This window comes from Heteronotia binoei, chromosome 13 (assembly GCF_032191835.1).
Source record: "Heteronotia binoei isolate CCM8104 ecotype False Entrance Well chromosome 13, APGP_CSIRO_Hbin_v1, whole genome shotgun sequence".
NCBI classification, from domain to species: domain Eukaryota; kingdom Metazoa; phylum Chordata; class Lepidosauria; order Squamata; family Gekkonidae; genus Heteronotia; species Heteronotia binoei.
The window spans coordinates 31,171,024-31,194,345 of record NC_083235.1 but is presented as its reverse complement, the minus strand read 5'-3'; the positions used below and the strand labels follow the sequence as shown (position 1 = coordinate 31,194,345).

At 41.1% G+C, this 23,322-nt stretch overlaps 1 protein-coding gene across 2 annotated transcripts in view; it reads right to left on the bottom strand.

The window, feature by feature from the left end:
• The window catches only part of MAP3K12 (mitogen-activated protein kinase kinase kinase 12), a 178,256-nt gene that overhangs the window by 68,003 nt on the left and 86,931 nt on the right, over positions 1-23,322 (bottom strand). Inside the window, exon 1 of one of the 2 annotated variants that reach the window (XM_060252244.1) lies at positions 15,774-15,923. The exons of the other annotated variant lie outside the window; for it this stretch is intronic. The gene's annotated coding sequence lies outside the window, so the exon portion shown is untranslated. Of the gene's footprint in view, positions 1-15,773; positions 15,924-23,322 lie in introns of those variants that run through there. 2 annotated transcript variants of the gene reach the window in all.

Sequence of the window (23,322 nt, the reverse complement as noted above, 5' to 3'; positions counted from 1 at the left end):
ACTTTGTTTGTTAAGTAATGCAGGCCTTTGAAATCTGACAAGATCGGGCTATGCCATGCTACCTTCCCTCCCAATATACTTCATATGCAATTAAAATAACAAATTACATAGCAATTTTGTGTTCAGTGTAAAATGCCATTAGTTGGTGCCTGCTTATTGCCCTCAGTCTCCAGTTTACATGATCCATGATTAACATAAGGAGACATGCACAAATGTCTTACGGTGGTCAGCTACTCAATCTCTTCTCCTGAGATTTCAACATGACACCCTGAGAATGAATCGCAAAACCTTAGGGCCTAAACCTATCCCTCTGTGTGAAAGCCATGCTTCTGTAGTTTGTTTTTTTTGTTTTGGGCTAGTGCAAGGGTGGCCAAACTTGCTTTGTCAGGGTCACAGAATAAACATCAGATGTCTGAGAATCACAAGAGAGGAAGGAAGGAAGGAAGGAAGGAAGGAAGGAAGGAAGGAAGGAAGGAAGGAAGGAAGGAAGGAAGGAAGGAAGGAAGGAAGGAAGGAAGGAAGGAAGGAAGGAAGGAAAAGAGGGAGGGAGGGGTGAAAAGAAAGCAACTTTAACTTTAAATGCATTCTCAGAACCACTGACAAATGCCTTCTCCAAGCCAGCCAATGGGGTGGTGGGGACTTTGAGAGCCACACAATCTGTGTGAAAGAGCCACAGTTTAACCATCCTTGGGCTAGCATCTGATGGCTAAATTTAACCTGTTGTGAGGTACTTTTATTTTTTATTATGCCTGTCTTTAAGAAAACAGGGGGGCAATTGGGCCGGGGGAGGAAAATGCCGAGCTGAGCTGCTTCTCATAATGGGAGCAGGCTGGAACTTCAGGGTAGTGGAAGGCAAATTAATGCCTACTGCCTACTTTTCTCAGTTAGAGATTAGTCCAAGATATGCACAGAAAACTTTGAGGAGATTTACCTTGGCTAAAAGGAGTCCTGGGTGGGGGGCTCCCTGGAGGCTTTGAGGGGTCTCCGGAGAAGAGCTGCATTTTCATCATCTGCAGAAGTTCTCAGAGTCATTTATTTGACATAAGCTTGACAGAATGCTAACCTTCTTGGACACTGATAAACATCTAAAGCTACAGAAGACTGGTGTGGATCTGGATAATTGGCAGAAAAGGTACAGATTACTATCTTTCATTCCGGGACTATTTACAGTTAAACAGAATAAATTCAGAAGGTGGGAAATGGAAATCTAGAAGCTTGGAAGAAGAAGGGAGGAAGTGGTGAAATTTGGACTTTGTAAATTTAAAGGACAGAGCTAAAAAGTGGAAAGGAATTTATTGTTTGCTCTACTTGCGGTTTTGAAAAAAGAGCACCATCGTCAGAGACCTGCAGCATATACAATCAACACAGGAAGTAGGTCAAGTATCGTGAGATCTCTTTACCAGTGAAAACGAGATTTGGTGGCAAGCAAAGCAGGAAGTAGCTGACAAAAAGCCTACTCTAGGACTATAATACCATTGAGAAACATCGGCGGCCATTGAAAGGAGGTCAAAATTAAAATAATATTTTTAAAGTGTTCAGGACATTAAAAATTGTTGGAAATAATTGAGATGATGACAAGAAGATAAATACTATTGGACATATTGTTTATAATGGACTTTAGAAGCCTTTAAAAGAAAAGTTTATTCAGAGAGAAGCAAAAAGCCGCGACCGCCATTTTGAAGGATTTAAAAACTTTAAAAATTAATATCTCTGTCTGGGAAGCTCTGAGAACGGCAAAATTAGGCTTGTTGTAAAAAGCAAGCTCTAATCTTTTGAACTTGATAGTCAGATTTCAAATTGGTGTGATCAAAATTTTTGGTGTTTTTAAATGTCAGAACACAAGCAAACCCGTACAAGGGCTACTTCATTGGAAAAAATGCAGGACCAATTAGAGGCAATGGAGGCCAGAATGATGAAAGGCATGAGAGAAATGATAACTGCATCAAAAAAAGAAATTATAGAAGAGATTAAAAAAGATATGGAAGATCTCAGAAATGAGACAGAGGAAACATCTAAAAAAGTGCAGGAGGTAGAAGGGAAAATGAAAGTACATGACTCCACCTTGTTGAAAATACAAGAAAAAGTGACAATCCATGACTGCAAACTGATAGAGACTCAGATACATCTGAGAGGAGTACCTGAAAAAAGATGGTGACCTGAGAGAATATATAATAAAAATAATTGCAGAATTTTTAGAGTAAGATCCTGAAGAGACTAAAAATATGTATCATTATATGTATAGGGTGAACTCACTCTATGCCAAGAAAAATAATTTACCAAGAGATGTTGTCATAAGATATATGACAAAAAAAATGGTGGGAAAGATCATGAACAAAAACTTTGAAAAGACATTGATAGTGGGAGGCAGCAGAGTAAGAATTATGAAAGAGTTGCCAAGACAAGTGATAAATGATAGAAGAACATATAAAAAACTGACAGAAAAATTACGGGACAATGAAATGAGGTTTAGATGGATAATACCTGAAGGTTTAAGCTTTGAACTTCAGGGGAAAAGAATCACAATTACAAATGCACAGGAACTACATAGATTTTATGAAGAACATAAAGGATTTGCACCATGATGGATTACAAATTATTGTCTTGGAATGTAAATGGACTAAATTCACCACAAAAAAGAAGGACAATGTTTCATTGGATTAAAAAGCAAAATTGTAATATAGTTTGTTTACAAGAAGTGCATATTAAACAAAAGGATTACAAATTTTTATGGAATAAACAATTGGGGTTAGAATTTTTTTTCATTGGCTGAACAGAAGAAAAGGGAAGTGACTTTTTATATTAAACAAGAATTGGAGCCAAAATTAGTGTTTAAAGATAAAGATGGAAGATTTGTAGCAGTAGAAATAATATTAAATGCAAAAAACCCCGTTGTTATTGGGATTGTATGCGCCTAATGGTGCAAAGGATGCTTTTTTAAAAGACATTATACAACAACTTGATGAACTGACCTATGACCAAGTTCTGATAATGGGAGACTTTAATGGAACAATTAAGAACTCATTGGATAGGTCTGGGGGAAAAAATAATAATAAAGAAGGAAAATTGCCAAAGTCTTTGTTTTAATTGGTCAAACAAGAAAATTTGGAGGATATATGGAGAAAATTTAATCCTGAAGTGTGGGACTACACCTTTTTTTCAGCAAGACAAAACTTTTTCAAGAATTGACATGTTGTGGGGCACTAAAGACTTAGGTCTTATAACAAGAAAAATAGAGATTTTACCTAATATCAAGGCTGACCATAACCCAATAATGTGGATTACAAATTGTCTAAGAAGTCGAGAAGATGGAGATTGAATGAAGATCTACTACAGAATAAAGAAATAGTGACATACCTAGAAAATGAAACTAAAGCATTCTTTCAAATGAATGACAAAGAGGATATAGAATTTCAGACGGTCTGGGATGCCTATAAAGCAGTAACGAGAGGAATATTGATTACTTTGAACAATAAAGATAAGAGAGCAAAAGAAAAAAAGTCATTGGATATTCAAAATGAAATAAAGAAAAAAGAAGGGTAGTTGAAAAAAAGGCCAGGGAAAAAGAAAATTATTAGGGAAATTACAATACTACAAACGCAAATGAGACATTTGTTAAATAAAGAATTGGAATGGAATTTGAAAAGATTGCAGCAGAAATCTTTTGAGGGAGCAAATAAACCTGGAAAGTATTTGGCTTGGAAACGGAATAAAAAGAGAGAAAATAAAATTATTAATAAAATTGTGGTAGATGGAAGAGAGGTGGTTAACCAAGAGGGAATAAAAAGAGAATTTTTTAAGTATTATGCCAAGTTGTTTAAAAGTGTTATAATAAAGAAAGGAAGGATGGATGAGTACCTACAAAAGATAAAAATAGAACCCTTAACAGAAAATATGCGAAAAGTTTTGAATGATCCAATAGAAAAAATAGAAATTAAAGCAGCAATTAACGCAATGAAAAATGGAAAGGCACCTGGGCCAAATGGATATACAGCTAAATATTTTAAAACCTTTAAAGATGAGTTAATACCGAAATTGCAGAAGTTGATGAACATGATAAGACTAAATGGGGAAATACCAAACACATGGAAGGAAGTGGTTATTTCGTTGATTCCAAAGGAAGATAGAGATGTCATGAATGTAAAAACTTATAGACCAATTTCGCTATTAAACAATAACTATAAAATATATACAAGAATCTTGGCAGAACGGCTTAAACAACATTTGATAATTTTTATAAAGGAAGATCAAGCGGAGTTTCTTCCCAAAAGGCAAATAAGAGACAATATTAGAACTGTTGTAAATATTGTAGAATATTATGAAAGACATCCAGAAAAGGAAGTAGCATTATTCTTTGCGGATGCAGAGAAAGCATTTGACAATTTAAACTGGGACTTTATGTTTGCAGTAATGAATAAAATGGGGCTGGGAGAAAGCTTTATAAGAATGATAAAAGCAATATACACTGAACAACGTGCAAGGCTATGTATAAATACAGATCTTACAGAATATATGATAATTAGCAAAGGTACAAGACAAGGATGTCCGCTTTCTCCACTGTTGTTTATAATGACTCTTGAAATATTACTGATGGAGATTCAAGAAGATAAAGAAATTGAAGGAATAAAAATAAAAGGATTTACTTATAAATACAGAGCATTTGCAGATGATATAATGTTTATAAATGAAAATCCTATACAAGTTACACCTTTGTTGTTAGATAAAATACAAGAATATGGGGAGTTAGCAGGACTTTGTATTAACAAAGAAAAATCAAAACTTCTATGTAAAAATATGCAAACAAACAAGCAACAGATCTTGCAGAGACTGTGAAGTTACCTCTAAGGTAAAATATTTGGGTGTGGAGATAACAATGAAGAATATTGATCTGTTTAAAAATAACGATGAGAAGCTATGGCGTAAAATGGATGAAAATTTGTTAAAATGGAATAAACTTAATTTGTCATTGCTGGGTAGAATAGCTGCAATTAAAATGAATAGTCTATCATGAATAATGTATTTGTTTCAAACTATTCCCATTGTGAAAGACAGCAAACAATTTGATAAATGGCGAAGAAAAATTTCAGAATTTGTGTGGGCTGGAAAGAAACCAAGGATCAAAATGAAAATTTTGACAGATGCAAAAGAGAGAGGTGGATTTCAACTACCGCATTTAAAATTATATCAGGAAGCAGTTTGTTTAGTGTGGATAAAAGAATGGATAACGCTGTTAAATAAAAAAACTCTTAGCGCTGGAAGGTCATGGAAATAAATTTGGCTGGCACGCGTATTTGTATTATGGAAAAAAGAAGATGGACGGTTTTTTCTCTCACCATTATATAAGAAATAATTTGCTAAATACATGGATGAAGTATAAGAAATATGGAGATGAGAGAAGACCGTTATGGATAGTGCCAGCTGAAGTAATAAAAATAACGGCTGAGATAGGTGAAGAAAAGTGGTTGTCATATAATCAACTATTAAAAATACAAAGTGGCAAAATAGAATTGAAAACTGCTGAAGAATTGAACAATAAATATGATTGGTTCCAAATGCAACAAATAAAGAGTTTGGTGAATAATGATATCAAAACTGAAGGAATAAGAAAAGAACAAACAGAAATGGAAAATGTTCTGCTTGGAGATAATGAAAAATTGATTTCAAAAATATATAAATTACTTTTAAAATGGTCTACGGAGGATGAAGTAGTGAAATCTCAAATGATTAAATGGGCAATTAATGTAAATAAAGAAATACAGATGGAAACTTGGGAATACTTGTGGAAGAATTCTATGAAACTTTCGACGTGTCATAGTATTAAAGAGAACTGTTTTAAAATGATGTATAGATGGTATATGACTCCTAAAAAATTGGCAAAGATGAACAATAAGATGCCAGACAGATGTTGGAAATGTAAAAAGCATGAAGGTTCTTTCTACCATATGTGGTGGACTTGTGAAAGGGCAAAAAAGTATTGGCAGATGATTCAACAAGAAATTTCTAAGATCTTGGGATATGAATTCAAGAAAATTGCAGAGACTTTTCTGTTGGGATTACAAATGGAAAAATTTCCAAAAGAAGATAGAACTGTAATTTGGTACTTGCTTTCAGCTGCTAGGACATTATATGAGCAGTTGTGGAAGCAAGAAAAAATACCAGAGAAATGGGATTGGATTATAAAAGTTATGACATGGAGTGAAATGGACAAATTAACAAGAATATTAAGAGACTATGATTTGGAAGTTTTTAAGACGAAGTGGAAAAAGTTTAGAAGATATGTAGAAAAAGAGTGGAAAATAAAAGGACATTGGACAATTTTTGATAATGATTAAGTTTTAGAAAGAAGAATACAATTTTTTGTTTTACTAGTTAAATATTAGCATTTTAAGTAAATAACACTGGTGGGAGTCAAGTAACGGGAGGAAGGGTGGGTAGAACATAATATATGGGATAGATAAAAGAAGTTATTAAAGATGTAAAAAAGAAAACATGGTTTTGATTTGATTTTTGGTGTTGCTTGCTACCAGTGTCTCTCTTTACATACTGGAGAGAGAAGACTAAGGCCTGGTTTCCAGACACAGCAGAATATCATTGAATGCTGGGTAAGCAGGATGGGCTATACCACTTCTGATTGAAGTCATGGGGGGGGGGATCGTTGAGGAATGCTCCCTCATTTGGAAAGTTATTGGAAAGAGAAAATCAGCACAGCAAGCAGAGGAGATAGATTAAAACCATTTCTTGCTGATGCACTGGCTTTCAATTTCTAATAAGATCCCCTCCCCTTCAGAAGGAGCATTCAGAACTTGTCTCTCACCTGCAGTCTGAAGTGGTGTGGTCCAATCCTCCACATTATTTTACCACATGTGCAGACTGAGACCTCTGCTCCAATGCTGGGATGGGGGTTGATATTCAACACACCTGCTTATAGGAAGTGTGATAAAAGTTTGGTTCACATGGTGGATTATTCCTATTAAATTGCTTGCCACATGTGGTCAGATGTAACAAAGGCGTATTAGCAGCTATCAACAGAGGCTAATCGTGTGGATTCACCTTTCATTCTGTCACAACTCAAATGCCAAGGGTTTGTTTTAGCAATGGGAAATATCAGTCCATTAGGTATCTTTGTCTTGGCACAGATTGACATTTGCATGTTCAAGATACTCATAGCACAGTGCAGATCTGAAATACCTGTTGGTTTTAACTGCGCATCATGTTCCCCATTTGAAAGCACAGGACTCTTTACAAGCAGTATAACTGCTTATAATTTATAATAACTTATACCGGTAATTGTTACTCATGGCTTCCATATTATTATATAAGTTTGCTTAACTTTATCAATTTCCACATCCAGTTGCTATGTTCTCACATCTCACAATGGATCCAACAATAATATTTACAAATCTGCAGTCCATTCAGGATACCTGTTTGCTACAGTAATTATGCCATTTTTTGCACCCTAAGCAGAAAATCACCAGGAATATCAGTTCAGATTTCATTAGTGTCATTTGGGGAGGGGAGGAAATTCAAAGGAAGATTTAAAAGTCTGATGTTAAACATAGTTGAGACTAAATTGCGCCAAAATTTTTCAAAGGGTTTCTAAAATTCTTCCTAAGTATACCAGCATTATCAACACACATTTTTTAAAAGTCAAGAGATCTGTTCCTTTGGTTGTATATATATCTATTCAATACCAAGTCCATTTAATTGCTTATTCTGATAGACTGTCAGTGTTCTGAAATAATCTCAACAAAACAAAAAAACAAAAAACCTCCTGTGGAATCATGTGAATGGAAATATGGGGGGGAGGGGTGTTGATTTTTCTTCCCTAATTGTTCTCTGACATTAAAACTGTAACTGTTTTGTCACCAGCCACAACAGGATCAAAAAGCTGGGTTTATTAAATTCCTAGTGCAGTTAATTCTCTGCCTTGCTATGGCCCAGGCTCTCTCCGTGGTGCTGAACTGACAAGCCATCTGCCTCCTTTGTTATCTAAGTATTCCCAATGGATTTGCTATGGGACTGCTTCCGTCATACTTCTTTTCCCTCCACATGCATGTCTTAAAGGGACAAGCAGGAAATGTTCAAAGAGAATGCACAGTTTTGAAAGCACATATCCTCTTAAACATACAGGTCATGAATATACACATGTTTGGACCTGAACAGACATTTCAGACATTATGTATATGTCAGGCATTTTTGCCTCTACTCCTCTAATGCTTGTGTTTTGAGACACAAACAGGGGAAACTCATATTAGAAGTAGCCCTTATCACCTTCTCACATTTCAATCACTGTTTCATTTTCTCAATTGTTGTGACAACAGAGAAAGAGGGTGAACAGTGGGAAGACCCCCTAAGTTCAGGAGAATAATTAGTTACCCTTCTTTCCTCTAAAATGAAGAATCCTGAGCAAACAACAAGCATACACACTTTTATATTGACAGATGTTCATCTGATAGAAAATTACCTTCTTTTTGCATTTACAGGAAATGAGGAAAGAGGAAGTTCATATGGGGGAGAACCCTGTTTTGCTGTCTCTCCATGCGGAGCGGCTTCCTTCTGCCTGCTCCTCCCACCCCTTTGCCTGGGCCATTCTTTGGGCTCAATGGCCAGACATCAGTGTTTTCAAAGACATTCTTAGGGCTACAGGACAGTATGAAGTTCCAAAGTGATGCAAGGGCATCAGTAGAACCAGACTTGCCTAATGATTCTTCTAGTCTTTCATTCTGATCTGTGTTTGGAAAGCTCCCTTTCACCCACTGACATACAAAGCTGGTAATAAGAAATCTTGGCACAAACAAGATACTGGAGGTTAGGTCTTTGGAAGGGTTAACCAGTGGCCCAGAAAAGGGAGGTGTGTTTTTTTGTGTGAGCATGCCTGGGCTTCAATGTTCTTGAGTCTGGAGAAGATTTTGTAATCTTTGTGTCTGACACCATTAAAGCTGGAGCTTCAAAAGGGCATTCAGATAGGTTCGGTAGCTACCCACAGCTTCAGACAGCTAAAAACAGGCAGCTTAGACAATAAACAAAGACCATGGGGGTACAGACTAGGTCACCAAGGCAGAAGACAAATCGTAATTTCTATCCTTCTAATCCCAGCTCTGTCCACTTCTTTAAATGCAAGGTCCTAGTCACTGAGTATCTGTTTTCAGTATAGGGAGGGAGAATATCAGGTGACATCATATGTCTTTTATTGGATCCATTTCTGCTGGTCCAATGTCCCGCCAGCTTTTGGTCTACATATTATTTATTATTAGCTCATCCCTGCATTTGTAACAAGAAAATAACACGTGATGTGGTAAAGTTTACATTTCAAGAAAAAGAATATACCTTACAGATTAATAAACAGTTCCTTTTCTATTTTAAATGCTCAAAACATTTAAACTCTTTCACATTTTTGTCCCCACAGAATATATTACCTTAGCTACAGCATAGATATTAAAAATGAATGGAATTAATTTTTAGCTCTTTAGCCAGGCTAAATGAATGCAATTATTCTAAGGTACTCTTCAGCTATGCTAACATAATTTATTGGAATAAACTTGTAAAGGAAGGCAAGTTTATGACTTGAGAAGAGTTCTTATTAGAAAAAAATAGCTCTTTGTCAGCAGTACATAGTGAGAATATAGAATGGATTATTAATTTATTTTTGAAAGAAAATGCCCATAACACCATTTTTAAAAAAATTAAGCTCAATTGCAATTGGTCCAGCATGGGAATTTTAAGTCACACAGAAAACTTCATCAAGCAGAAGTGATCCAGTATTTATATTCTTTTCCACTGTAGTATAAGAAAGGTCAGGTGTCAAATATACAACCCAGGGCCAAATCAGGCCTCTGGAGGGTTCCTATCAGTCCTCAAAGCAATTGTCTGTCATCTGCTTCCTTCTCCATCTCTTTTGCTGCCTTCTGCATCACAGCTTGTTTTCCAAGGCTTGCTCAATCACACAGGAGCTACAGAGCAAAGCCTCTATTTTCTCCACTGACTGAGGCTCCTCCCTTAGGGAGAAAGGGGGGAGGAATAGCTTGCTTTGCCAGGCTCTCTCAATTGCACAGCAAAGCTACTGAGCCAAGCCTCTCTTCCTTTGACTGGCTGAGGCTCCTCCCCCTCCTGATCCCCTGGGGAAGGAAGGAAAGAGCCAGAACTTCCTTTGCCCAGTTCCCTGGATCGCACAGGAGAGATACAAAGAAAGCACTTTTAAGATCAACAAGTGCTAATGTTATAAGCATGTTTTATTTTAAGTTTCTAAAAAATCTTTGCGCTTGTGTCCTTTATAAAGTTTATATCTCTGCTACCTGACATTACATTTTATGCCACACATGGCCTGACCCAACAAGGTCTCATTTATGTCAGATCCATCCCTCATAACAAATGAGTCCAACACCCCTGAGTCTTAGTTTCCAAAATATCTATTTGGGGAAGAGGAGATAAGGGATCCTTTTCTTGGATCAACATCTGTTGACACAAAAGCAGAAGACCTTTTGAGCTAACAAGAACTTTTCATCACATCAGATTGATAGGTGCATGATTGTAAGGTCTAAAGAGAATGACATTATTGACAAATGCTATCATTTCTGTTCAGTTTAAGGGAACAGTTGCCGAACCACAAGGAACTTAGTTCAGCCAAAGTACTGTTAACAGTTTTAGATATGTGGTGGAGAGAGAGAATAACAACATTAGCATTTAGGTTGCTTCTACACGGATGCTTTGCTACCATATGGCTTTCAAAGTGCAGCAGGTGTCTTTGGAGCATCCATACTATGTCATCCCCTAATCTCCCACTTCCAAGGGTTTTCTCTTGCTGTGCTCTAATCTTTCCTGAACCTGGTGTGATACAATCTCTTGTGCAAGATCACAGTCAATGCACTTTTGTATGTTGTGTGGATGGAAAGATGCACATTTTTGCAGGTCCTGCCCACATCAGTGCCTTTTTTCATGGCCTCAGACCCATGTGGCCACCATCCTCCCTCCCCCAATGCTACTACAGGACTCTGTCAGGCTTAAAAAAGAACCACTACATTGCTATAGTGTTATAGCGCTATGTATGTATTGTTATGGTGATAGATAATTGCTATAATGTTATAGTCATATAGAATTGCTGTCCCCCCTCAATAGCACACCCTTCTCCTCCCTTCTCTACCTTGCTCTTCTTGTCTTATCTGCTCTTTCCCCTCCAGTTTCACTCTTCCTATACCATCCCATCTTATACCTTTCAGACTATCTCCCCCTTTCCCAGTATCGGCACTAACTGAGGCTGAACGTTCACAGCAAAGTTGGAAAATAGCGTTTCTGTTGTTTAAACTTTAAGCAAATAGGTCTTTACTCTACTTATATGCTATACTAAATTTAGATGTTCAGGATCTTAAATGTTTATGTATAATTTTAGTTGGCTTTTTCTTGTATAATATAATTGTATTGCCTCTTACTTATTATCTGGATTCCTATGAACTGGTCTTTGACCGTTGAATAAATAATAAAATATATAATTGCTGTATAATGCTATAGCACTGCAATGCTATAGCACTTATCAATTTTTTAAAAATAAAAGCCCTCTGGTTTTGGGGGGTGGGAATGGGAGCTGGGGAGGGGCTAGCTCAAGGAAAATACAAGGAGAACCACTGTGTGGTCTTCTCTATTGCCAGCAGCCACTCTGCGAGTCTCTATATTCACAGCGGCAATCACAGCTACATGGAAATCATTACAACATGGCATCAGACTTCTTTAGCGCTTTGAAATGTTCAACTTGTTTCTTGTTCTTTATTTCAGTAGTCTTACAGCAGCTCTGTAAGGCTGGTCAGTATCGCTAGCCCTTTGTTGTAGATGTGGCATTGCAGCTGAAGGAACCCTGGCTTTAAATCTACCTCTCTTATTGAAATAAATGGGATTTTAAAAAGCTCTTAACTTTGGAACCATCAGTTGTTCAAGCATGCAGACAATATACTGACTGAGGCTTAGAATTTCAGTTCTGTTGCAAAGCGCAGAACTCTCTTATGATCCTTCCACTGCTTGTGAGTACAAGGCAAGATTCTCTGTCTCTTTAATATTCTTATATGGCACTTTATCTCCTTAGGATCAGAGTGAGTCATGGCTTTTAACTGATTTATCCTCAGTGTCCTACTGTCCTGAGCCACAGGACTAGGGATATTATCCCATCATGGGGGAACAGAATAGTTAGCCTCCACGACTCACCCAAGGTCAGATGAGAAGTCTATGGTCAAGCCAGGTAAATTGATTCAGGTGAGAGGCCTTCTGTATCCTCTCCAGAGATTTCTGGCACATCTACAAGCAATGGGGTGTGCATGAGAGCATGCTGCCACAATTCTACGGACAGTGGACATACCAGAGGGAGACCCTCTTCATATCTACCCCTGGATGGTGTAGGGAGCAGGTGGCACAAATGCTTGGATTTGTATCAGTAGTAACAGAAAGCTGGCACCTGTCCCAAGCTCCTGGCTGTGCCAGCACATCAAAATAGCAGCCCTTTGTAAACTAATCTGTCCCCTGTCTTTGTGCAATGGGTCTGCTGCAAACGATCTCTCTGTCACTTACACACTGGCATACACACACCCAGCTCGAAAGCATCTACAGCATGCCAGGGCTACACACTGCCAGAGAGGCTAGTGATTGGCTGGTGAGCAGAATGTATGCAAATGAAGCCCAGTACTCGCCTGGGTCCCTCTTAGCTGCTGGAGCAGATCAAATGGCATTACTCTTTTGACGGCTTCAGCCTGCTCACATTCCACTGTTTTCATCAAGGAAGCCAAAAAGGGCAGGTGGTTTGGGGCTTTGCAGAATTCCAGTTTTCGTTCCAGCTCTCAGCAAGGTGCACTGCATAGGGAAAGAGATGCTGTTTTCCAGTTTAGGTAACCTCATTTGCCTGAGTGTAATCATGACCTCGTGTTTTTAATTCAGCCACTTATTGATGCCAAGTTCAGTCTATCTCTCTTCTCTTCCATCCCACTCTTTATGAGAGATTCCAGAACTGACTGGAGGGGAAACAGGTACAGCTGTGGGGTGCAGATGAGGGCATTGTGGTTAGCTGGACATCGTTTGAGAAAAACAGACAAGTGAAAGAGAGGAAATGGAAGGAGAGGCATTGTGGACAGAAAGTGATTTTACAGAGAAAGAACAGCAGACAGTAGGAAAAAGACTCTAAACAGATGGATGCATATAATTCTCAAAGAATCAGATGATATTCCAGGACACAGAGAGACAGCAGGTCTAGAGAATGGGTGGTGAGATACAGGGCTGCCAAGAGAATTTTCTGTGCCCAGTACAGTATTTGGCTAGGTAGGAAAAAATATTTGGCGGTACACTCAAGCACCCCAAATGCTTCTTGGAACTCTGGGCCCCCCTCTTGTCTGTGTCCCTGGTGAGAGACAGCACAATGAGAGCTGTACTAGGGATGGGTGGCTATAACATAGTGTAAGATAAAGGGACAGCAAGATAGGTCAACAGAGCAAAGAAAACCACCTGGATAGATGGATGGAGAAAGCAAAGAGAATAGATTATCAAATGGACTAAGACAAAGGTGCCTAATCCAGGAGATCAGCATGATCTGTTATTTTCATCATTTCCCCCCTGCTTCTTTGATTTTTCTCCAGTTCATCATCAGTGTTAGTGGAACAGTTAAGATTTGAGTCCAGTAGCCTCCTAGAGACCAATAAGAGTTTCAGGGTATAAACTAGTTGGTCTCATGGACTCAAATCTAACTATTCTATTGTAAACCAACACAGCTACCCTATCTGAGTTCTTCCTTGTAGCCAAACGGCCCACCTGGCTGGTCCACAGTCCTGTGACTCTTCTACATTGCTTTCACCACACCTGGAAAGAAAGTGCCACATATGACCAAATTCATTTCCCCAAAGTGACCGGACAGCCACAAGATCCCTTCCACTAGCACAATCAGTGCTGCCGGTAAGGAGCACAGCTGAGCATCTGTGCCGCATTCATGGCTCAATAGATTGCCAATCATTGGAAGAACTAGGCTGGATTGAATGGAGAAGGGGTACAAGAACCTCTTTGTACATCCCCTCATGCCCCTCTTCCATGTCATGATCCTGGGCCTATCTTTCTACAAAGTAATGCCTGCATTAATTATGGATTCATTCAGATCCATAACTCACTCCATCACAAATATGGATAATAAAACCTGTTAAAAAACCAAAGACTAAACTCCTACTAAACACTGACTAAAATTCTGCCCTCTTAAGACATAGCCAAAGATTTCCCAAAAGTACTTGCACGCTGGTGAAACCCCTTTTTGACCTGCTTCTTTTTTCTCATATGTGATGCAAGAAGGAGGGTAATAACCGAAACTCAGTGGCAAGGTGCAGGCTTTCCATGTGCAAGAATCCATGCAAGCCCAGCATCAAGGCAAGGATGAACTTCTGCTTGAGACCTTGGAGAGCTGCTACCAATCAGAGTAGATGATACAGGCTAGATGCTCTTATATAGCACTTCTCTTTTTCAGCAATGTGGTGTGACCCTCCTCTTCTGGAGTAAGTACAGACTTATCTCTGTTTTTCAAAAATCTACTGTTGGTCCTTTATTGACATATGGACCTGTCTTTAAAAAAAACCCTGTCATTAAAAAAAACCCCTCTGTTCTCTAGGTGTTCTGCAAATATATCCATTGAAACATTTAGTTGGTAGTTTGTTTTTTAAAAGGCATGCCCCTGTTTGGAATCTTTACTTTGGTAGGCACTGGTAGGAGATGATTGTCACAAGGGCCAGCCAGCAGGTGCCAAGCTTCTCCTGTCAAAAGAAATTGCCAGTTACTCCTAGGTCTGATTCATTTTGTAAGCTTGTACATCTGGGAGGGTGGATCCATAGAGAGCTTGTCACTCAAGATATGAGTCTACTTGCATTCTAGTTTTGCCCAAATTCTCATGCCAAATCCCCAGTACGGTCTGCTGCCAGGTCAAGGATGCTGCTCATCTGCACCCTCTCCTAGCTTTTAATTTGTGGGAGGCCGTTGCAAGATTGGGGTATGAAATGGGATAGGATAGCCCCATCTCTCAGGTCTTGGAAGCTAAGCTGGGTCAGTGCTTAGAAGGGAGACAACCAAGGAAGATTTTGCAGAGGAAGGCAATGGCAAACCCCCCTTGCTTACCCACTTGCCTTGAAAACTCTACAGGGTTGCCATAAGTTGGCAGCAACTTGAGGGTACTGTACTCACACATCACAAGATGCTGAGGATGGATTTGGCCCGGGGCTGGCAGTTGCTAATCCTTTCTCTTAATAACATTCTCAAGACCTTACCCTAAGTAGGTAAAGCACATATTTTACAGTCTGAAAGGGTCAAATTTAATCTTTCCCATGACCAATTTAAATGAGTTTCAGCAGGTTCCAATGCTTCCAAGATTGTCCAAAGTTTATATTTAGCTCTGGGGCCACCTTCAAATGGGACAACCTGTTCAGAAGCTCCCCCCCCCCCCTCAAGCCTGCATTGTTTTCTTTCCTAAGTAGGACAGATCTGAACAGGGCCAAGAACCTCCCCCCCGCACTCATGCCCCCAGAACCTGGACTCTCAGCTCCTTCTTAGTTCCCATAAAGCCAATTATTAATCTCCCTATGACCAGAGACACTTTTTATCCAATTTGGAGGTCAGATCGCTCCCGCCTCTTTCAATGCAGCCCCCAGTACTGGGTTTGAATAGCTCAAAGAGACTGGGGACCTCTCTGCCACACTCGGTGGGAAAAGCACACCCAGGGAACAGAGCCCCCAAGCCCTCCTCCCCATTTGTCTCTTCTGCAAAAATAGGAGCACTTTGCTCACCTGTGGCTTTTTCCAGTCAATCCAGCCCTTGGTTTATCCCAGCTGTGGTCCTCGGATGTTGTTAACGTCACTTGTAATCCTTGCCAAGTCTCGATTTCTGTTTATCTTTTGACCTCTCTCCCTCAGAGAAAGCTCCTCCACTGAGCTAACATGACAGAGCCATGCGGTTCTGTTTATCTCCCCTCCAATGTGATAGTGATCGCAGGTTGGTTGATAGCCAGGGAGAGAACTTCAGTGTTTGTCCCCCACCCCCCATCTCACTCAAACCAGTCTCTTTAAGAAGATCTTGCTACCCACTCTGCTATCCTCAGCAATCTGTCTCTAGCACAGTCTATCTGCCCATCCTTGGATATCCAGCAAACCAATTCCAATTTGCTTTCCTATGCACATTTTACCCACTGAAACACTGTGGGATTTAACTTTCAAGTAAACATGCCTGAGATCAGACAGCTGAACTGCATAAGATAGAGAGCCCATCTCTCTGACAAGCATGACATCTCTCTTCTAACCCCTCCAGCCCTGCAGGCTCACCAGGTTCAAACCACTGAGCTATTTACCTTTCCAAACACCCACCCACCTACACACACCCCTCCTGCTTGACGGCTGCTCCTACCCATGTGCCAGTCGCCTGCTGCAGTCTCGCTGCCTGCCTCTTCCAGCTCCTCTCTCCCTTTCCTTCCTTCCCCCTCCTCTCTCTCTCTCTCCCTCCCTCCCTCCCCACCTTCTCTTCAGTTAATCTTTCCACTCCTTCCCCTCCCCACACAACTGGGCTCCAGCCAATGGGCTGCGTTGGCGGCTCTGCCTCTGCTGCAGGTAGCTTGTGGCTCAGCTGCTGATGTCATCGCAGTGGAATGCAGGAGGCAAGGTGAAGCCAAGCGGGAAGCCTGGGATGGGGGTCCAGGCAGGAGAAGGTGGCCCCACCCCTACCCACCCCCTCATTCCCTTCACTTGTTTGGAGAATCTTCTCACTTTCATTTTCTGTAGAGGCGCCGGAGGGTGTGGGGGAGCGGGGGGGGGGGCAGGAACAGCAACAAAATGCAACCCCCTGAGAGAAAAAACTCATTTTTCATTGGAGAAAACTCCCAAAATTGCTGAAAGGGAGGGAGAGTCCAGGGAAGAGCAGCTGGCTTCTGTTTTCACAGCTCTCAGGGCAAGGCTATGGAGGGGACTGGTGAAGTTAAGTCTGTGGGATGGACAGCATCATCCTGCACCTTCTGCTCTCCCATGCATGGAAGTGAGCCTTGTCCCCCTCCCTGGGCAAGTCACCATGAATCTCCTAGAGGACTCCCAAAAGCAAAATAAGCAGGGGGGATTAATGCAGGAGAGAACTGGCCAAAATTGCTCCCTGTTGCATGCGTGGATCTTTTTGATGGATCCAGCAGTAAAGTCCAACCACCTACACCTGTGGTTTTCACCTATGGCTCCCAGACCTCCTATTGCACTGTGGCACAAGACCTCCCGCTGGCCACCCTTGTTGCCTACTGATGCTCAGGGCAGGATAAGATTAATTTTTTAAAATTATTAAAATAAATAAGTCAGAGTTGCACAGGGAAGTCTGGAAGTGCTGTCATGTCACTCTAGGAATCCCAGGAATACCATAAAGCTTTGGCAATTCATAGAGTGGCATGTCATCACTTTCCATTTCCCCTGGAAGTGACATCATGGCAAGCACAATACAACATCCCACCTGTCCCCACCCCCTAACCTCCCAACAGTTGCCAGTTACCTTCTGCCTCTCCTTGCACACACATTGAATAGGGCTGCCAACTTCCAGGTGAGGCCTGGAGTGCTCCTGGAATTACAATTGATTTCCAGACTGCAGATATTCCCTGGAAGAAATGGCAGCTTCAAAGGGAAGACTCTATGGAAGGGGTGGCCAATCTTGCTTAATGTAAGAACCACATAGAATAAACATCAGATGTTTGAGAGCCACAAAATATGAAAGATGTTTGAGATTTGCAAGTAAGGAAAGCAAATAGATGGGCGGAGGGAGAGGTGAGAAGAAAGCAAATTTAAATGCATTCTCTAAGCTGCTGGCTGGCTTGGAGAAGTGATTTAAAGTGACAAATGCCTTCTCCAAGCCAGCCAAAGGGGCTCTTCAAGAGCCACACAATTTGTGTGAAAGCGCCACATGTGGTTCCCGAGCTGCAGTTTGGCTACCCCTGCTGTATAGAATCACATCGCTGCTGAGCTTGCTCCCCTTCCCAAACCCTACAAGCACCAAGTTCTGTTCCCAAATCTCCAGAAATTTCCCAGCCTGGTACTGGTAACCCTAAACTAAGAGGACTGACAGGATGGAAAGTTGAGGTCACTCAGGAATGGAGATTATGCTTTTTAGTATGAGCAAGTTCAGAAATGTCCCCCAGAGCTCCCTAATGTTTTTTCTCTTCACCTGGCCCTTGCCAGTCAGTCTTCCAATGCTCAGTGCATCCTTGTAGCATGGAGTCCCCCCCCCCACTACAACACTGGCTCTTCCTGTCATGTGACTTCCTGCCAACATGCTTGCAGTTCAGCAGCCATTATGGCTTAGCTTGGAAAGGCTGGAGGCTGTTGCCCCACACCAAGTCCCCTTATCCAATACTTTAAAAATACAATAAATAACAATAATCACTTTAAATAGCAAAGGGGTGTTGTGACAAGAAAAGAGCAATATATTTCATGAATCTGACCAACTGGGCTCTGCCTAACGAAAACACACAGCGTAATAATATTGATAGCCTTTAAGGTACCTCAAGACTTCTTGTTATCTTAGCTTCTGGCATACTATCCCTGGCTATTGCTCTGAATTTAATCATAGCTAGCTATCAAATCTGAGTTGGGATATTTCTGGAGATCTGGTGGTGTGACCTGTGGAGGGTGGAGTTTAGGGAGGGAGGTACCCTGGCTGGGTATAATGACAGAGTCCTCCAAGGCAGCCATTTTCTCCAGGAGATATGTAGACTGGAGATCAGTTGTAACTCCAGGAGAACTCCATGATCCACCTGGAGGTTGGGAACCCTATAATTTAAACCAGACCTATGATACTGTTTGATGAAATGGGACTCATCGCACTCTTTCTCACACTGGAGTTCCCTTAAGCCCAAAGGTAAGTTTCAAGGTGTTGCATCTTCCAACAGACTGAATGTGGTACAAGGATGTTATTTGCTAACAAAAATAAACAACCAGGGTTTGGGGAGATGAACACACCAAGCCCCATTCTTTCTCCTACCAGTAATCAGAAAAGGGTTCATTCAGGACTATTTCTAAGCAGTCTGGTGTAGTGGTTAAGTGCGTGGCTCTTATCTGGGAGAACCGGGATTGATTCCTCCACTTGCAGCTGCTGGAATGGCCTTGGGTCAGCCATAGCACTCACAGAGTTGTCCTTGAAAGGGCAGCTTCTGTGAGAGTTCTCTCAGCCCCACCCACCTCACAGGGTGTCTGTTGTGGGGGGAGGAAAGTAAAGGAGTTTATGAGCCACTCTGAGATTCAGAGTGGAGGGTGGGATATAAATCCAATATCATCATCATCACCATCACCATCATTTCATTATCTGTCATACTTTTACCCCACTTTTCTGAGGCATTCAGAATAATTCTCCATTACATCCTTACAACAACCTTGTGAGGTAGGTTAGGAGAATGACTAGTCCAAGGGCACCCAGTGAGCTTCACAGTTGAGTGGGTTTTCCAGGACTGAGCCCAACTCTCTAGGCACTACATGACACACTGGTATCATAGATGAAGTATCAGCTAACACTCTAACCATTACAGCACAGTGGATTTCTGCCTCAGACAGAAACTTGCATCTGTGTCTTTCCAAAGGAGTCTGCACTCCCTTCTCTTCACACACTCTCTCTTTCTCTTAGGATTTCTTTGCTCTTCCAAAACTGATCCTGAATCTGTCCTTCCTTTTGAGGAGTGCCCTTTATAATTTGCCAAAAATCTCTTTGGCTTTCTTGCAAGGAGCTGCTCAGGGGCTTGGTTAAGCACCCCAGATGGGTCAGATACGCTCCTCTGTCTTTCACAGCAACCCCATATACCAACGTTAAGACTGCAGATGAAGCTAACAGACATGACGTGACTAACCCTTCTTATTTATGGTACTCTTTTTAATGTGCAAAGTATTTTATAACCTTTATCTTAGTCATTCTCATAAGAACTCTTTTAAGAGCCAAAACAAATCAGATGCCGGGAGCTGCAGGAATGACCTCCTAAGCATTTATTTTTCATTTTAAAAAGCATTTAAGGGAAAAGCATTCCTTTTAAGAGAAGGTAGAGTGGTTAATATAAAGAAGATAACTTGGGAGACCCAGGTTTGAATCCTCACTCTTCCATGAAGCTTGCTGGGTGATCCTGGGCCACTCCTTTTCTCAGTCTAGTGTGATGAGTCTCAGTCTCTAGGTGCTTGTCAAGTAGTGAAACTTGACAAGCACCTTGAGATTGGGATTCACACTTGCACCATCTGCTGCTGTCCTGTATCAGACATCCAGTGATATTTGCTGAGCAGATCTGCATTGCCTCATCCACTGCATACTCTTTCTGTGCAGGGATGCAAACACATAAAACCTGCCACCAAAGAATTAGGCACAAGCTGAAAATATTGCTGTACTAATAAGGACTGGTCTCTTTTAAAAAAAAAAAATTAAAAACCAGTAAGGGTTTAAAAAATATATGAGGCAATACAGAGGCAAGAAGGAGGATCACAAATTTTCCCAGGGAATCTGCCCTGGAAAAGCAAAAAATGGTTGCAAGCCAATCTCTCTGGGTCAGTTGGTTTCAGAAAAAAAATGGACAGCAGAAAATAGGAAAAACTGTATTACAAGTATAAGAGAGCAGTTAAGAAGACAAAAAGAATCCTGCAGGATCAGACTCAAGACCTGTCTAGTCCACTGTTCTGTTTTAAACTTGGAAGCCGACAGTGATTTTCCCCCAGCAGAGTCATAATTCCTCACAAAGGAGTCGAAACTGTGGCAAAAAAGAAGCCAGTTCCCCCTGATCTAATAATGTTCAAGCCCTGTTAAACAAAAGGTAGTGGCCGAGGAAAACTCATTTTAAAAACTCATTTTAAAATATTTATTTATATTAAAGTCCACCATTCTCACTGAAACTCAAGGCAGATCACAGAATATGAAACAAGGCAATCAGACACCATGAACGAAATAATGAACAGCAGGCCTAGGATTACGGAATTAGAAAACCATGTAAACAACAAAGTGTGGAGTTACAAAGATAGAAGACAAAGCTGTGAAAGCCAAGATGATACCATGACTTCTATTTCTTAAGCATGGAAATCCTTAGAATATAAATTCTTCATAGTCTAAACCAGCAGTCCCCAACCTTTTTGGCACCAGGGACTGGTTTGTGAAAGAAAATTTTCCCACAGACCCAGGGCAGGGGGATGGTTTCAGGATGATACAAGTGTGCACTTTATTTCTATTAGTTTGATGTGGTGGTGAAGTGTGCGGACTCTTATCTGGGAGAGCTGGGTTTGATTTCCCACTCCTCCACTTGCAGCTGCTGGAATGCTCTTGGGTCAACCATAGCTTTTGCAGAACTGTCCTTGAAAGGGCAGCTTCTGGGGAGAGCTCTCTCAGCCCCACCCACCTCACAGGGTGTCTGTTGTGGGAGAGAAAGGTAAAGTCAGTACTAAGAAAAATGGTATACTACCAGTCAGATAGGCACTATAGAGATGGACAGAGATCTGCCTGGTAGACATTAGTTACTGGTAGGGTTTTTCTCTGGGGGTAGGCAGGATTTTTCTCTGGGGGAACATGCTGGAATGGAGATCCAGAACCTCTTTGTGGAAACAAAATTCTCAAAAAATGTCTAAAAGTTCATGAGGGGCACTGGGGGCGCATGACAGTCTTTGACCCAACAAAGTATGTTATAACATGATTGCTTTAAGGTCATCATTCAGTGTTAGCCACCAAAAGCAAGACCTGAAAAAGAGCTGAGAAAGTAGGTGACGTATCTAAAGTTTGGAAAATACTTTAAAGTAGAGGTAAGACCATAGCTCATGAAAATAATATTGTTTCAAAGAATCCCATGTGTTTCTCCTTCATTTTCCTCTTGACCCATCTATGGGATGGATGTGATGGGTGCTAAATAAGCCACTAAGTAGCTCCTTGCTGGAAAGCCAGAGAGATTTTTGGCAAATGATAAAGGGCACTCCTCAAAAGGAAGGACAGATTCAGGATCAGTTTTGGAAAAGGAAATCTCAGGAAAAAAAGAGAGCGTGAGGAAGGCGGAGCAGAATGAACCCTGAACCAAACTTTGAGAGTTCCAGGGAAAAAAGCCCAGCTAGAAGAGATGGGTACAGTCCTGGAGCCGAGCCAAAGTCACCAAAGTCCAGGCCAGACTTTGTCCAGTTTGGCGTTTGTGAGCCAAGGCCTGGGAAGGCCCTTTCCCCTGAACACACACTGAGCTTTTCTGCTCAGCTCACATGTTGAGCAAGCCATTTCTGGGTGGCATCAGGCCTTGTCCCTGCTGCACCCATTTCCTTCGTGACACAAATGTGTCACTTCCAGTTCCAGGTAACACTGGCATGCTGGGAGGTGGGGGGGACCTCACACTACCTGAGCTGGTTCAGTTTGGGCAGGTTTTTTGTTTGGTAGTTTGGTTCTGGGTTTGGCCTGAAGTCACTCAGTTCATGAGCCCCGGACTGAACCAGGTTTCCCGATCTGTGCCTATCCCTAGCCACTGGCATTGATGAAGAAAAAGAAAGTCTAAACCCTATTAAGTACTGACTTCTGAGGTGCAAATATATTGCATAAAAAGGCGAGGACTAGAAACATTAGTCTCTTTTCATTAAATGATGCTAAGATTTCTCCCAAATCTGTGCCAGGTATCAGATCAAATCACAACAGCATGGATCAGCTGAAAGTAACCATCTTTGCCTATCGTTTCAGTTGCTCTTTGTGACTTCTGCAGCACCTTTAGCAATGACTGCCAGTGAGCTATCCAGAGCAAAACTTTGCGCATTCCGTGCCTTGTCCATATGCAGGGCTTTTTTTTGTAGCAGGAACTCCTTTGAATATTAGGCCACACACCCCTGATGTAGCCAATCCTCCTGGAGCTTACAGTAGGCCTTGTACTAAGAGCCCTGTAAGCTCCAGGAGGATTGGCGACATCAGGAATGTGTGGCCTAATATACAAAGGAATTCCTGCTACAAAAAAAGCCTTGCCCATATGGTACCTCTAAGTACAGCCAATTTAGAGCAGAGCAATAATAGGACATCCACAGCAACCCATGCCAGAAAGTTCCTGTTTTTCCCCAGAGGATCCTCTGTTTTTCTACAAGCTCTCCTTCCCCATTACTCAACAGAGGAAATGCTGCTGTAATGCTCCTGCAGGCATCATGGCAAATGGGGAGGGGGTTTCAGATGGAGCTGGAGGGTCAGCAGGCCATTTCCTTGAGGCCAGATTCAGCCTCGGTCATAACTTGTTTGTCTAGAAGGAACAACATGATTCTAAGCATGACTACAAAGAAGGCAGGCTGTCTGATTTCAGTAGGAGCTGCAAGCTCAAGGTTGCAGTTAGCGTTGTGTTTTTAACTAGGGCTTTACTCTTTT